Source organism: Vicugna pacos, chromosome 20 (assembly GCF_048564905.1).
Source record: "Vicugna pacos chromosome 20, VicPac4, whole genome shotgun sequence".
NCBI lineage: Eukaryota > Metazoa > Chordata > Mammalia > Artiodactyla > Camelidae > Vicugna > Vicugna pacos.
This window is the reverse complement of record NC_133006.1, coordinates 2,813,954-2,829,816: the sequence shown is the minus strand read 5'-3', so window position 1 is coordinate 2,829,816 and position 15,863 is coordinate 2,813,954.

The window sequence follows — 15,863 nt, the reverse complement described above, 5'->3', positions numbered from 1 at the left end:
CAACCTCTTTATTCAGTGATCTGTCAGTGGACATTTAGGCTGTTTCCATGTCTTGCTATTGTATATTGTGCTGCTGTGAACATTGGGGTGCAAGTGTCTTTTTGAATTATGGATCCTTTTGGATATATGTCCAGGACTGGGATTGCTGGGTCATATGGGAGGTGAACTTTTTGTCTTTAGAGGAACCTCTATACAATTTTCCACAATGGTTCAACCAAACTGCATTCCCACCACAGTGTAGGAGGTTTCCCAATTCTCCGCAGCCTCTCCAGTATTCATTGTCTGTGAACTTCTGAATGATGGCTATTCTGACTGGTGAGAGGTGATACTTGATTGCAGTTTTGATTTGCATTTCTCTGAGAATGATATTGAACATTTTTTCATGTGCCTTTTGGCCAATTGTATGTCTTATTTGGAGAAATGTTTCTTTAGGACTTCTGTCCATTTTTGAATTGAATTGTTTTTTTTCTTTCTTATTAAGTATAAAAGCTGTTTAAATATTCTGGGAATTAAGCCCTTGACAGTTTCATTTATTACAACTATTTCTCCCATTCCATTGGTTGGTTGTCTTTATGTTTTGCTTACTGTTTCCTTAGCTATAAAAAAGCTTGTAAGTTTAATTAGATCCCACTTGTATATTTTTGCTTGTATTTCTATTGCTTGAGTAGACTGCTCTAGGAAAACACTGCTAAGATGTATGTCAGATGTTTTGCCTATGTTTTGTTCCAGGAGATTTATAGTGCCTTGTCTACATGTTTAAGTCTTTAACACATTTTGAATTCATTTTTGTGTATGCTGTCTGGGAGTAGTCTAATATCAATGATTTACATACAGCTATTCAGTTTTCCCTACACCATTTGCTGAAGAGGCTGTCTTTACTCCATTGTATGTTCTCACCTCCTTTGTCAAAGTTTCAATGACCAAAAGTTTGTGGGCCTATTCTTGGTAATTTTGTTTATCTGTTCATTGATGGATGGATATTGTTAGTAACTTTTGGCTACTCTGAATGATACTGCTATGAATATTGATGTGAAATTTTTTATGAGAATTTGTTTTCATTCTGTTGGCTGTACATTTGGCCCACCATACCTGTAGTTTCCACTACATGGATCCAGATGGCTGATTGTAAAGGGACTCGAACATCCTTGGATTATGATATCCAGGGTGGGGGGTTCATGAAATCAACCCCCTGAGGATACTGAGGGATGACTTTATAGGTAGGAGTGGAATTACTGAGTCATATAACTCTAAGCTTTTGAGGAAATACCAGACTTCTCCAAAGAAGCTGCACCATTGTTCCTTTCCACTGGCTAAATATGAGGCTTCTCTGCCTCCTGACTGACACTTGTTATTGTCCATGTTTTGATTATAACCATCCTGGTGGGCGTAAAATTAGATCTCATTTTAATTTTGAATTGGCTAGTGATGCTGAGCATCTTTTCATATGCTTATTGGCCAATTGTATATCTACTTAAATTCGTGGTAAATTTAAAAACTGGGTCTATTTTCTTCTATTGTTTAGTTGTAAGCATTTGTTATATATCCTGGATACTTCTCTCTGTTTAGATACATGCTTTGCAAAATTTTTCTTCTATTCTGTACATTGTCCTTTCACTATAGTTTTTTAAACATTAAAACAATTTCTTTAAGGGGAGGTAATTAGATGTATTGATTTATTTTATTTTTCTTGCTAAGCATGCACTTTATCACTTGAGATACACATTACCCCTGTCATTTCACTTTTTTGATGATGTCCTTTGTAAGAAAAGGGTTTTAATTTTGATGAAGTCCAGTTTATCTGCTTTTTCCTTCTTTCACTTGTGCTCTTCATACTGTAACTAGGAAACCAAAGCCTATGGTAAGATCACAAAAATTTATACTCTGTCTTCTTTTAGAAAGATTATAGATTTAGTTTTTACATTTATGTCTGTGGTCTATTTTGAATTAATTTTTATTTGTTATATAAAATATGGCTGTCCAGATTCCAGATTGATCCTTTTGCCTACAGATACCCAGCTGTCCCTGCACCATTTGTTGAATAGACTATTCTTTCAATGGAGTGTTGTTGGCACCCTTGTGGAAAACTGTCTGTAAATGTAAGTTTTTACCCCCTGGGTTTTTATTGTGTCTCATAGATTTATTTATCCAAACTTATGCCAGTACCATACTGACTTGTGTACTGTAGCTTTTTAGTACCCTTTAAAGTGAGTCCTCCAGCTTTGCTCTTCTTTTTCAAGATTGTTTTGGATGTCCTGGGCCCCTTGCACGTCCATATGAATTTTGAAATCAGTTTTTCAATTTTTGGAAAGAAGTCAGCTGGAATTTTGATAGGGATTCCACTGAATATGTAGATCACTTTGGGGAGTCTTAACATTTTTAATAACATTGTCTATCATTCCATGAAAATGGAATGTCTTCCATATATGTAAATCTTTTAAAACTTATTTTGGTGATACTTCAAATTTTCAATGTACAAATCTTGTAAATTTTTCTTAAATGTATCTCTCATTTTATTTTTAATGCTGTTGTAAATGGAAAGGCTGAGTTTCTTATGAGTGGGACTATATATCAATCTTCTTATTTCTAGTATTTTACAGCAAATACCCTACGTTTATATTTGCTACATAAATCTATCCACAACTATTCCCCGCCCTGTGTTATAAGAAACCAAGACCCAAGTTAAGCTACCTGAACCCCTATGTGGAAGTGAGAAATGAGATCCTTGGGTGGGGCTTTGTTCAGATGATACTTAGAGCTTATTCAGGATGGCTTCTTCTTAATTCCTTTTAAACAACCCTTTCGGTGTATTTAGACAGATACATTAAGAACATGCCCTTTTGATGTTCAGAGGAGCTAAGACTATCATTTTAAAATAATTTCTAGTGAGAGTGTTGTACTTGAAACCTAATTTGCATCAATCTTTGAAGATTGATGTTTGAGGAGCTTTGACTAAAGAACAACTGTCTTTATTCAATAATGACAACTAAATGCTCAAGCAACATGTAAGTGTTTGAGCAAACTGCCCCTGCCTCGCAGTGCTGGGTGACTGCAGCTGTAAATGGAGTCAGCGCTTACCTCTCCCAGTACGCTTGTGCTGATCTGCTCAAAGGGGTTCGTCCAAATGTTTGTCAGTAGTCCGTTGGACAACGTCATAAAACATTGATTGAAGGTTTCTGGAATGGAATCTATTCTTATTAATATTAAGTAAGCACATATTGAGTGCTTACTGTATGATGGAATTGTCCCTCAGCCTCACATGAATATTATTTCTCTTAAAACCTCACATATTTCCTTGTTATTCTCACTTTACATATAAGGAGACTGAGAATTATGTCTTCTCTCTTTTGTGGGGAGCTCATTATCAATGATGGGAAGTTGTAAGGAAAAAGATATTGATTCATCCTGAGAAAACATTTATATGAGGGTCAGCAATGAAGAAGATGAACACTGAAGAAGGTGATGATTTTTCGAGTGAGACAAGCCCTGGGTTGTACGGATTCAGCATCCCTGTTCTGGACACGTCACTTGTAGAAATGCGTGGAGGGTGAGGCTGGGCAGCCGCGCAGGGAACGCGGATGCCTGGTCATTCGGCTGTGCTCAGGCCCAGTGGAGCTTTCTCATAAGGGCAGTGGACCGTCATTGACAGATTTTATGTTGGGCAGTGGGGTGCTCTCATAGTTCACTTTTGTCTTGTAGAGTGCTTGGAAACATTTAGAAGGCTTGGCAGGAGGTGATGTGATGAGTCAGAGTAGGGTGGCTGCGAGGTGTAGCAGTGTTCAATTTTCAAGCGGTTTTCAGTCCCAGGCTTGTGGCTCAGTAGCCGTGTCACTTTGGATGACGCACTCAAGGAAGTGAAACAATTTATCTAATCAATTAAATCAGTGATGTACCCAATTCCCAGGACTGTTGTGGAGATTCATTGAGATAACGTGTGCACAGCGTGCAGTGTTGTCTCCAGCGCAGATTCAGTGCTGAATGAGTGCCAGTGAGTACCTGGTGTGTCAGGTGAGGGTGTTGGGACTCGGTGACTTAGGATATCTGGGCCCTGAAGGAGGGGTCCAGTCACATCTGTGAATGATGGGCTTGATTTGGGAGACGCAGGGAGACTTTACCCCCCGACTAGGTACCCTGGGCAGGACGGCTATGTGAGGAGCACCGTGAAGCCAGCTCTTTGCTGGTGGAGTTGGAGGTGCCATTGAGACATCTAAGTGCAGTGTCACGAGCTCAAAGAGGAGGTCTGGGCCCGGGCTGTGCATTTTCCTATAATCTCAACCCCTGAGGATGGCAAAATATTAATCACTGAACGTGAAGACATACTTTACAGGACAAATGAATAGTAGTAGCATCTCAGTCATCAAAGCTCACGTCTCTTTATTCATCATTCACTTTGATAATTGGGTGCTTACAGATCTGAGCCCACCATCCGTGGGCTCAGGCTCCACAGGAAAGAGCTGGTGAGTCTCCCTCTTTTCCAGAAGAAGACACATTTAGCTGGTAGACTTCTGTACCTCGCCAGACTTAGGATATGAGTTTGTTGGTTTAATTCTGTTTTCTGTTGGCCATGTCCTGACAGGAGAGACATTTTACCTCATGGTTATGTTTCAATTAGCTGTTACTGAGAATTGCTGATCTGATCCATAGTGTATGTATTATATTAACTTTGTAGTGTAGTTATCATTTTTCTGTCTTTGCCCTTTAATTTTGTTTGCCCCTTCAATGTTCTATAGTATTTGGGGCTTTATTTTTTTTTAATTAAGAAATGTCTGTTAACAGTTAAGAGAAAAAAAGGAAAGAAAAATGCACATGAGGGCTAAATTTAGAAAATATGTAGTTTGTTTTCTGTCTTTGCAATGGAGGTTTCTAGAAACTCATGAAAACCTTCATTACACAAGTTCCTTAAAATGCAGATTAACAAATAAAACCTTCCTTACTCATCTATGAAGCTGCACAGCTAATTGTCAAGAAATTGAGGGGAAATCCTCAGAAGCCAAGACAAACGAGAAAGCAGGGATTCTGGGAGATACGCAAGCCTTAGAAGCCTGGGGTGCCAGTTGGCTCCTGAACTGAATTTCAGTTGCCTTGACAGGAGTGCAGGAGGGAAGCCCCAGGCCTCTCACACTGGGAGTTGGATGGCTGATCATATTATCGGCCAAGCCCTTACCGAGAATCTTGGTTTACTAAAGGGTGAAATAGGAAAAAAATAATTCCTCAAGGCAAGAAAGTAAGGAAAGTCAATTAAGTTGGAAGAGGGAAAAAATAAGAAATCCAAAGTAAGCATTTAATTTAAAGCTGTTCTGCCATGAGAGTGACCCCAGCCTCCTGGCACAAAAGCAGAGCTACTCCTTGATTGAGAAGTTGTGTTATGAATGAATCAGTGAACAGCCATTCCGAAAAAGGCCTCCAGAGACTAGTGGATCAAGATACTGGACCGCAAACACATCTCTTCCAAGGTCTCATTTAAATAACCAGAAAGGATTTAAAGGAAAGTAGCCATAATCATAGTTCTATTTATTGACATTACTATATGCTAGGAATTCAGAGGTGACTATGTAGTTGTCTTCTGTTTTATGGACTTTACTTTCTTTTTGGGGAGACAAAGTGACATAGTTGGGTAGCTTGGTGGAGGGAGGTATTAGTCTGTTGCAATTAGCCAGAAGAGCAGATTAGGAAAACAGTGAAGGGTGGGTGATATTTTTAGCTGAGGACAGTCTTGTTCACTTGGCTTTTAATTGCAGGCTCAATGAGCTGTCACTGTAGGGAATAGATCTTACAGAGGATGGACTTAGCTCAGGCTTCTTTGGAATGGACAAGTGAACCTGGAGAAAGACAGTTAAATCTGTGCAGACATTAAAATTCACTTGAACGTGCTCCATCACTGAGCCAAAGATAGGACAAATATGCAGCACTTCTTGAGGACAGAGTAGTGGTTTTTAAGGTTCTCCAAGAATGAATCCCAGGGAACCGGGATGGCCAGTTGTCAAACTGAGATTTTGCTCTTTGAACGGTGTACCCACCAAGGGTATTGGCCTTTTATATGTTTCCATTTCTCTTTAATACATGTCTGTTGATGAGGACGTGGGCACAAGTGTTTGACACCTTGTCGAGGTGACTCTGGTTACCTGCCTAGAAGCACGGGAACAGTTGTGGCTGCGTCATACATCTTGCAGCCCATCCGTTTCCCCGTCTCCATGATCACGGCAGAGTGGTTCCTTGTTGACCTGTCCATCTCCTCTGTGACATCATAAACCATGAAAATACCGGAGCATATTAACTTGGCTTTGTTAAAATCAAAGAACAGATCAAATATGAAGTAAGATTTGCCCTTTCCTATTTCAGTAGTGCCATGGAGAAGGCAGTTTGTACAGCTTTTTGTAGTGTCCTGAAGGCTTTCTCTCTCAGCTTCTGGACGACTCTATTAAAAACCCTTCATAGCTGTCTGGCCTGCTGGAAAAGCACTCCGCCTGTTTTGCCCTGAAGATGTGTTCTGTTTATAACTCATCTCTACTCCTTGGAAAACAACTCAATAAAACTCAGTTGGTTTTCCACGAGCCATGGGCAGTGGTGAGGTATACCATGTTATTATTTTATAAAATAAGAATAATAGTAATTATAATAATTATAATAATTAATAATAATAATAATAATAATAATAATAATAATAAAAATAAAAGAACTCTTAAAACAGAACTGAGCACATTGGAGAGAGTCAGTAAGTGCTTTCGGGCTTAAATCAAAAGTGATGACTCAGTGATTCCATGGCTGCTGTATTTGCTAAGCTAGTTACTCCTTTGCTACATTACACATATTTTTTTAACTGAAAAATAAATACAAACAAGTGGTTAAAAAAAATCAGAGTACAAAAATACACACGTGAAAAAAGTTTTCCCTCACCCTCTGTTCTTTCAGCCCTCTCTGGAGATGCCACTGTTTACTATCCTTTGGATGCTTTTCCAGATATGCTTTGCACATTCCCACCTATGTATGTAAATTCCTTTAACGTTTTATTTATTTTTAACTTAAAGGGATTTAAATCCTCAAGTGGCTTCTGTCCGGGTAATAGAACAGAACAAATCTGACTCCATATTAGATCTGTTCCTTTGACTTTAACCATGTGCTCTGTCTCCTGGTCTTCATCTTACTTGTAAAACAATGTTGCTTAGAGCCTAAAATATACAGAAGAGCCTATTCGGAAGGCTCTGAACTTTAAGGATATTGAACACTTTTTCATTCATTAAAAGATAACAAATTGCAGAATAGAAAATAACGTTTGTTTTGTTGGAGGTTTACAGGGATCTGACCCAGGCAGATAGCTGCAAGAACAAAAGAATCTAAAAAAAGGAATTCCTACACCAAGAAGTTTGCAACAACCAAGCACGTAGGAAAGGAGCCTGAATTGGGCCTTGGGGAGATGATTTTCCAGGACATTAGTTTGCCATCTAGGTCTACAGAAATTTGCTATTCCATGCCCCAACACCTGGTCTCCCAACTTATTGGCCTGTCCTGCACTGAGGAGAATGAATTTGGACTTGGTAACACTCCTATCTACCTAGAAAGCTGGGCACTGGAGCTGAGTGTTACGGAAACAGGCCAGCCATGAAACAAGCACCACTCGGATTGTTGGAGTACTCAAATGTATTATGCTGGCGGGCTCAGACGGGCTTCGGTTCTGAAGTTCTGAGCACCTGCAAGACGTTCACATGAGGATTTAAAGGCTTAATTACAAGTAAGGGTGTATTAGCCAATAAGGCTCAAAGAACAAAAAGCAAGGAATCTGTATACTGGAGCTTATCAACTTGTAATAAATCACATTACTGACACTTGTTGAGCTTGGAATTACGAGTTAGGTTGTTAGGCCAATAAACTGACACTAAACTTCAGATTTAGGAGTTAGCCCAGCAGAATTTAGATCAGTAAACCGACACTTATCACACTTAGATTTGTGACTTAGCTTGTTAGCCCAGCTGGACTTTTCCTTCACATGAGGACAGCTCTCCCACACCCAGGGAACAACTATGAGCCCTTGATGATTCCACTAGGGTGGGGTGTGGTTTACCCAAGAGGGATGGGGACTCTGCACCAACACTCAGGTAGTCTGCTCTGTCTGGGGCTCTGATCTTGTACCACCCCGCTCCCTGCCAGTCCAACACCTGTGACAGTGGAGCTAAGGCTGAGATCGTGCCTGCCGGAGTGTAAAAGGGGAATATATACTCTTCCCAAGGTAGTTCTGAGCGACAACACCTGCGGGTGCTTGGTTCCCAGAGCAACAGGAAACACAGCTCCGCGTGGGGCAACGGGTGTGATACCCGTCGGGGTTCGGCAGAAGTATCGGATGGCGGGCTGGATCAGGGAGGTAAAACTTGAGCTGCGGGCCTTGAAGGGTTACAGAAGGGTACAGAGGCAGGTCTGCAGCCTCCTTTGGGGTGCCCCAGAGGTAAATCTTTTTCTCTCCATCTCCGCTATGACCCTCCCCTCTCCAGATCCCTCCCTTCTCTCTGCTCTTCCTGTCCATCTGTCTCCCTCCACTTTTCCCCTCCTCTCAACCTGCTCCCATCTTCTCCCTCCCTCGCTGTCCCACCTTCTCTCGCAGAACCCAGAGAGGATCGCTGGCCCTCCTGCGCATGCGCAGTCGGTGCCAGCTTGTAAGCTGGTTGAAAGCTCCATCTTCGAGCTGGGGATCGGCCCAAAGGCTTCTCAGTTCTGTTGCCCGGTGGGCTTTTGGCTCCTGCCTGGGCCGGGGCCCCTGGTGTGGAAGTGCAAGGAGGGGGGATCTCAAGAAAGGGTTCAGGAGGCTGAGGGAGGGTGGTCCGCCTGTCGCAGCACCCCAGGGAGCCAGTCAGCGTCTGTTCAGTTGAATTGCTAGGGCCAGGCCCCCAGGGCACCACCTGCCCAGGCGCCCCGGCCACAGCTTTCCAGGGCCAGGTGTGCACCTGCCGCCTCTCACCCAGCCGGGTTAACCTCAGTCCGCGGCTGACGTGCCCTTCACCTCTCCCACCCACGAGTCCTCTCCTCCCTGGCTGCCTGTCCTCAGCTGCCTGCCCAGCCCCGCCCCTGGGCGGGCTGCGTCCAGGGCGCGCGGTGTCTGCGGACCCAGACGGGGCTGGGGCTGGGGCTGGAGCTGGGGCTGGCATCTGAGAGGGGCTGCAGCCCACGTTTCCAACCCCACCCCCCGCTTTCCCTGCCCCGCGACCCTGGGGCTGCACTGCTCTCCCTTTCCCTCTCCCTGAGGACCAGCTCAGTGTCGTGGGCACTGCTCCCTGGGCTGAGAGCCTCAGGCAGTGACGCCCAGCTTCTCCTGGTGGAGTCAAGAAAAGGGAGCATCAGTGCTGAGCGAGCTTCTGTCTCCTTCCTCAGTGTTTCTGAGGAAGGTAAGTACCTTGAACACTTTCAGGTGTTATGATGGCGGTGCTTGTTGATGTCACGTGTTTTTATAGTGAGCGGGATTACAGTGGTGAAAGCAGGGATTGGTTCAATTAAAAATGAGCTGAAGGCATGAGGCAGTGTCATCCTCCTTCCTTCCCTCTCCCAGGGTGAAACGCGTGACCGTCGATTTTAAAAAGATAGTTACATTCCCTAAAGAGCCAAGCCCAGTTTGAGTGTGTTAAAAGGAACAGCACCACCAGAGGAGTTGGAGATCCAGGGACATTGCAGTCCTAAAGAGCTCCTGGCACAGTTTGGTTTGTTTTGGTTTTTTGTTTTTCTTAAATTGTGGGGCAGACAAGTGGTATAAAGGGAAAAATAACTGTCAAGAAATATTTTTTCATATAACAGCTTTATTGTGATATTGTTCACACACCATGAAGTCCATCCGTTTAAATGGTACAATTCAGCAGCTTTTAGCATATTCACAGTGGTGCAACCATTATTATTCCAGAACGTTTTCTTCACTTCAGAAAGACCAGTGGAAATGAATGACCTATCCACCGCTCCCCAGTGGTGGTTCTTAAGAAGTTTCTTGGCTGTTCCTGACCATAAATTAACTTGTTACATTCCATGAAAAATCTGGTAGGAATTTTAATCAGAATTGCAATGAATCTGTCTATCAAAACAGGAAGAATTAATGTCTTTATGGCATAAACTTCTTCTACCCATGAATATATCTGGGACCATATCTTTTCATCTGTCCAGAGCCAGGCCCATGGGAAGCCCTCACTACTTTTTGGGCTTGTGAATGATGAGGTTCTATACATCGTTAGTTGCAACTGTAGCCTTTCACAGAAAAGAAAATTAACCTCAGTGAAGCCAAGTGATTATCTGATGGTCAGAAAGAGTGACAGTCAGTGCTGGAGTGATCCAGTGGACTTGGTGCTTGGAACCAGAAAGCTCCACCACCTACAGCTAAGGGGATTTGAGTTTTCCTTTATTTTTTCTTAATGGCGTTGCTTTTATTTTTACTTATTTTTTTAAATTATTTTTTATTGAAGTGTAGTCAGTTTACAATGTTAGTTTCAGGTGTACAGCAGAGATTCAGTTATAAACATATGCATATGTATATACATATGTTTTAGATTGTTTTTAGTACAACTCATTACAAGTAATTGAATATAGCTCCCTGTGCTATATAGTAGGTCCTTGTCATTTATTTTATATTTATTACTGTGTATCTATTAATCCTCCCATTCCTGCCTGCTAACATCAGTTTGCTTTCTATGTCCATGAGTCCATTTCAAGGAGCACCATTTTTCCTAGTAATATATGCTCTTTGGCTGCTTTCAGGTTCAGTAATTCCATCTTATCTGTGGGCACTTTTCTTCTGGTGGACTTTATGTGGTTTGCACATGTGGTAATAGAGATCTGTATTTGGGAGAACTCCAGGCCTCGTGTAGTCCCTGGTACAGAGTGCCCACTGAGTTGATGCTTGAACTGGGAAAAAAGCACAGTAAATGTTGGAATTTCCATTATGGTTGAGAATTCCAGGTTTCTATAACCTGTTTAGCCCAGCTTAATATTGGCTGCAACCATACTGGGTAATTTGGTGGAATTTCATGGTATGGTGGTGTAGAGACAGGGCCTTGTATGCTTCTTCTCTTTCCTTTTTCTAACACTCATTCTCCTTGGACTCCCAGATCCTCCCCCAGAAGTGCCCAGGGCTGGCTTGGTGCTGCGCTGAGGGAATATTTGTTAATAAGGCCCTTTCCTCATCTCTTCTCAGCCTCCATTTCTTTCTCTGCACAATGATGGCTTAGACTAGATAAGTGCTTTCAGTTTCTTTTAAAGCCATGGTCCCTTTGAGAAATGGAAAATTCAAATCTCTCCTCTCAACACAACCCTTTAGACTTTGATAATTTCTCCAAGGGGTGACATAGCTCTTTGTGGAAAATTGATGTGATTGTGTTTCCAGGTGGCACAGAAAAGACTTCAGAGATTTATTGCAGGGAGAGGGCAGGAAAGGGGCAGTATGTCACACTTTCTAGTGTGAGCATTGGAGCAGGGTCTTGGATTTAAATACAGTGTCTGATGTGGCCTCTCTCTAATCTTGTACAATGTGATAAACTTCTCTACCTCAGTTTCTTAATGTGTCAAGTTGGGGTGATAATATTTTAGGGCTTTTGTGAAACATTATACACAGAATCCATTTGTGTCTCGGTAGAAACAAGAGCTGCTAGGGATTCAGGGATTTGTTTAAAAAAAAAAATCTTGTCCATAGCACTGTGTCGGTGTGTATTTTGAAGTTCCTGGAGGGTGAGTGTTGAGTCTAAAGTCCATCGTGGGACAGGTGGCCCATAGTTCTCTTTGCCCCAGATTGCCCCCTCCTCCCCAGTCCTCTTCATCAGTCCAGGATGAAGTTCTCTAGTAGATTTACACAGAGGTCTTGTGGAAATGGCTTTTCATTTTATTGTTTCACCAAGGAGGGCTGCCTTCATGATCTCTGTGGTCAGGTTTGAAGGGCTGCCATAATGATGTCTGGTCAGGTGAAGGCTATGCAATTGGAAGTTTCTATTTAATAAAAAGTAAAAAATTACAAGTAGAAAATTAGAACAAGGGTGGTGACATGGGCTCTTGGATGTGGGCACTGTTAGCTTTCTTAGCTTCAGGTGCAGTGGCCTATTGCCACGAGGACCCATCCTTGTGCTCTGAAGTTGGAGGTACCAGTGGGTTCAGTGGGAATATTAATTGAATGTATCTCATGGGCTGGGCATTGTCCCATTTGTACTGTGTTTCCCTTATTTGAGACAGTGAGCTCACTTAACCTCAATAACCTCTTTAAAAAATTAAACATTTTATTTTGAGATGTAATGTAGATTCACATGTGGTTGTAAGAGATTATATGGAGAGGGCCTATAGACACTTTGCCCAGTTTTCCTGAATGGTTCCATCGTGCAAAGTTGGGGTACAATTCATTACTGACTCACTAACAATTTGAGGTTTGTGTTATTGCCCTCATTTCTATTCATGATTAAACTGGCACTTAGAGAATCACTCAGGACTGCCCAGGTCACCCACATGGTTAATGTAGAGACGGATGGAACGTGAGCTTGGGATTTGCAGGCAGTACCATTATGATGGTCTGTGGCAGGGAGCAGCATTCTGTTTGCTTGTTTATTCATTCATTCAACAAACATTTATTGAGTAACCTCTGAGGGTCAGATGCTTTCATAGGGTTATCTGACTCTTCAGCAGTACTGAGAATCAGGTAATTTTTTTTTAATCTTAGAAAATTAGCTCTGAGAAGTTATAATCCCCCCAAAGGAAATATAGATCATAACGGAGCTATAGTAAATTTGCACAGTCACCTCTTTTTATGCAGGTGGTACCCTAGGCATTTTACATTTGCAAACTTCCTTAATCCAGATATATTCTTGTAAGGCAAGGATTTTTTTTTACATTTTTTATTGATTCATAATCATTTTACAGTGTTGTGTCAAATTCCAGTGTTCAGCATGTTCAGCACAATTTTTCAGTCAGCAAGGATTTTTTTAATTGAAGTAAAGTCAAGTTTACAATGTTGTGTCAATTGAATTGTGTTTTTTGAATTTTGAATTAAAATATATTTTTTGAGGAGGGTAATTAGGTGTATTTAGTTGTTTCATTTTTTAAAATTAGATAGTGGGGTTTGAACCCACGACCTCGTACATGCTAAGCACGTGCTCTACCACTGAACTGTACCTTCCTCCCCAAGGCAAATTTTCTTATCCATTATTATGAAGCTTAGGGATTCAAATAAATTGGATAGAAATCTAGATCTTTTGATCCTACTCTAGTCCTTTTCTTTATCTTCTGCTGGAGAGTGTTGGGGAAAGCAGAGCCTTTGTTCATTTCTTTATTCAGCATTTTTGAGCAGTGACTTTGCATCAGGGACTTGCTCGGTGCTTGGAAACAGAAAATAAGAAATGACCTTTCTCTGCAGAGGCAGGAAGCCGAGGCCAAATCTGGGTAATGTGATCCGAGCTATGGTAGCCATGTGCAGACTCTGAGGACAAACTGTATCCCCGGATTTGCTTTGGATTCCCTTGCCTTCTGGCTGGTACACACCAGGTCACTGCAACCCAGTGAGGCCAGCAACCCACAGCACAGTATGTACCTCAATCTCCTCTCCCCTCTCGGCAGGGCCTGCAACATGAGCATCCCTGACTACGTGCAGTGTGCTGAGGACCACCAGACTCTTCCCGTAGTGGTCCAACCCATGGGGATGATTTCAGAGGAGAATTTCTTTTGCATCTATAAGCGAATCTCCTTGGTAAGCCGTATCAGCCCGTGCGGCTCCCAGTGGGCACTCTGTATCCACTGCAGGCACCACTGTACGCCCGAGAATGGTTGGAGCAGCTTCCAGACACACCGCAAGGTCGTGGGCCCTGTCACCATTACCGACTGTCTCTCGGCCAAGACCTTCGAGAAGCTCAACGTGCAGAGGAGCTGTATGGCACCGCGCTTAATGTCTCTCAGCTCTTGGTCTCTGTGCTGCATGGGGAGGAATCCGAGCAGCCACGCACCGACTTGTCCTTCAAACTACGAGGACTGCAGGGTGGTGGAGAAGAGGATCGAGGACTTCACTGAGTCACTCTAGATCTTGCCCAAGTCCAAGAGGCTGGATAGGACCCCTAAGAAGTCTGGGGACAAGATCCCCCTCCTCTGCATCCCGTTTGAGAAGGAGGACATCATGGGACTGGACACAGACAGCAGGTAAGTTTACCTGGAGGCCAGTCCACCCTGGCTGTGTTCCGGATTGCTTCCCTACATTCAGAAAGGGATCAGCAAGGAAGAGGGCTGTCTTGTAGCCAAGGATGGAGGGAGGTGAAGCCCGCCAGTTTACAGACATTTCAAAGTGAATCCGCCTTTATTTCAGAGAGATTCTATTAGGGTTAGTGTGGACACTTAATCCCGCTTTTCAGCCAGGACCATGGTGGGACCCCTGGAGTTGCTGTCCAATAGATTAGCCACAGCCACTGGTGCTAGGAGCGCTGGGGAGGAGGCTGGTCTGAGCTGAGATGTGCTGTAGGTCAAATGCTCATCAGACTTTGAGGCTTGTTTAGTAAAAGTATATAAACTATCTCGTCACTTCCTATATTGATTACATGTCAAAATGATACTATTTTACATACAGTAGATTAAGTAAGATCTATTCTTAAAATCAGTTTCTAGTATTTGTTTATTGTTTGTTGGTTTGTTTCTTTGTTTACCATTTTAAATGTGTCAACTGGGAAACTTCATTTACACGGCTCTCATTTCATTTCTGTTGGGCAGCCTGTCCTGAGACAGTCTTATCCCTTTGTTTATAGATGAGATGCTGAATCCCGAGAGACAGAATGGGGTGCTGGTTGAGCTGAGGCTGGAGCCGGTGTCTCCTGACTCCGCGGCCCAGCACCTGTTCGGCTCAGGCCCTCTCTTCCTGCCCGACAGCCAGCATGCACTCTTAGGACATCAGAAACACTGCCAGGGACTTCCAAATGAACTCCTTACGAAGGGAAAGGCTTATCATGGAATATGGGACAGAGCAGGGAAATGTTCATCATCACTTTGTCCCTGTGATTAAGTCAACGGCCCCACTTTGCCTTGGAAGTACAGACGAGCTCTTCTTGGTTGCCTACCCCCCCCAACTTCAGCTCTGATTCCCTGTGTATCTATCGTGCTATTCCTCGGGCAGAAGAGGGTGAGATGCCTTTGCCGACAGGTGGTCCCCCTTTGCTGGGGAGAGTGAGGGAAGCTGTGTCTCCCCGGCCTACGGCCTCGGGCCTTGAGTCTGGAGAGCGCTCATGGCGGTCCCACAGGTGACGGTCCGAGAAATTGGCACGTGCTGCCGGGCCCGCTGTGAAAGCAGTGCTCTGTGATTCTTGAACTTACCTAAGATCAGATCCTACTTTCTGGTTGTTGGTAAGTTGGAGGAGAAAATGCTAGAGAATTGATAAAAGAATGTCCAGACCAGCCCTGTCAGTGAGAGGCACATTGTACCCGTGTTCCTCCTGCGAGAGCCCAACTAGCGAGCTCTAGATGAATTTCCTGTTCCTCCCGGACATCCCTCTATGGCTTAAGGAAGGGGCAAGGCATGTCGTGGCCATGATCTGTACTTGTCCTCACAGGGCCCTGTGATCTACACGCCCGCACTCCCCTTCTGCTTCTTGGAAGTGAGCTGTCATGTTTAGGATCCTGGGCACTGCTGGTGGCATAGCTGCCAGCACTGTGCTACACCGAGGCTGGTTCTGTTCTCTTCACATGTCACCTCCTGCTGAGGCCCCAGGCATCAGTCAAGGTAGGTGCAATGGTACAACGTAAGCAGCGACAACATTCTCCCCCTGGACAGGCTGGTGGGTGAGCAGTGGAAGCCTGGAGCCCTGCCCCAGCCCCCAAGCCAGTGCCTTTTCTTTTGTCATAGGAGGCACTGGTGACATTTTTGCTCATCAACTGCTTGGCTGTGAGTCTGCAGACCCACC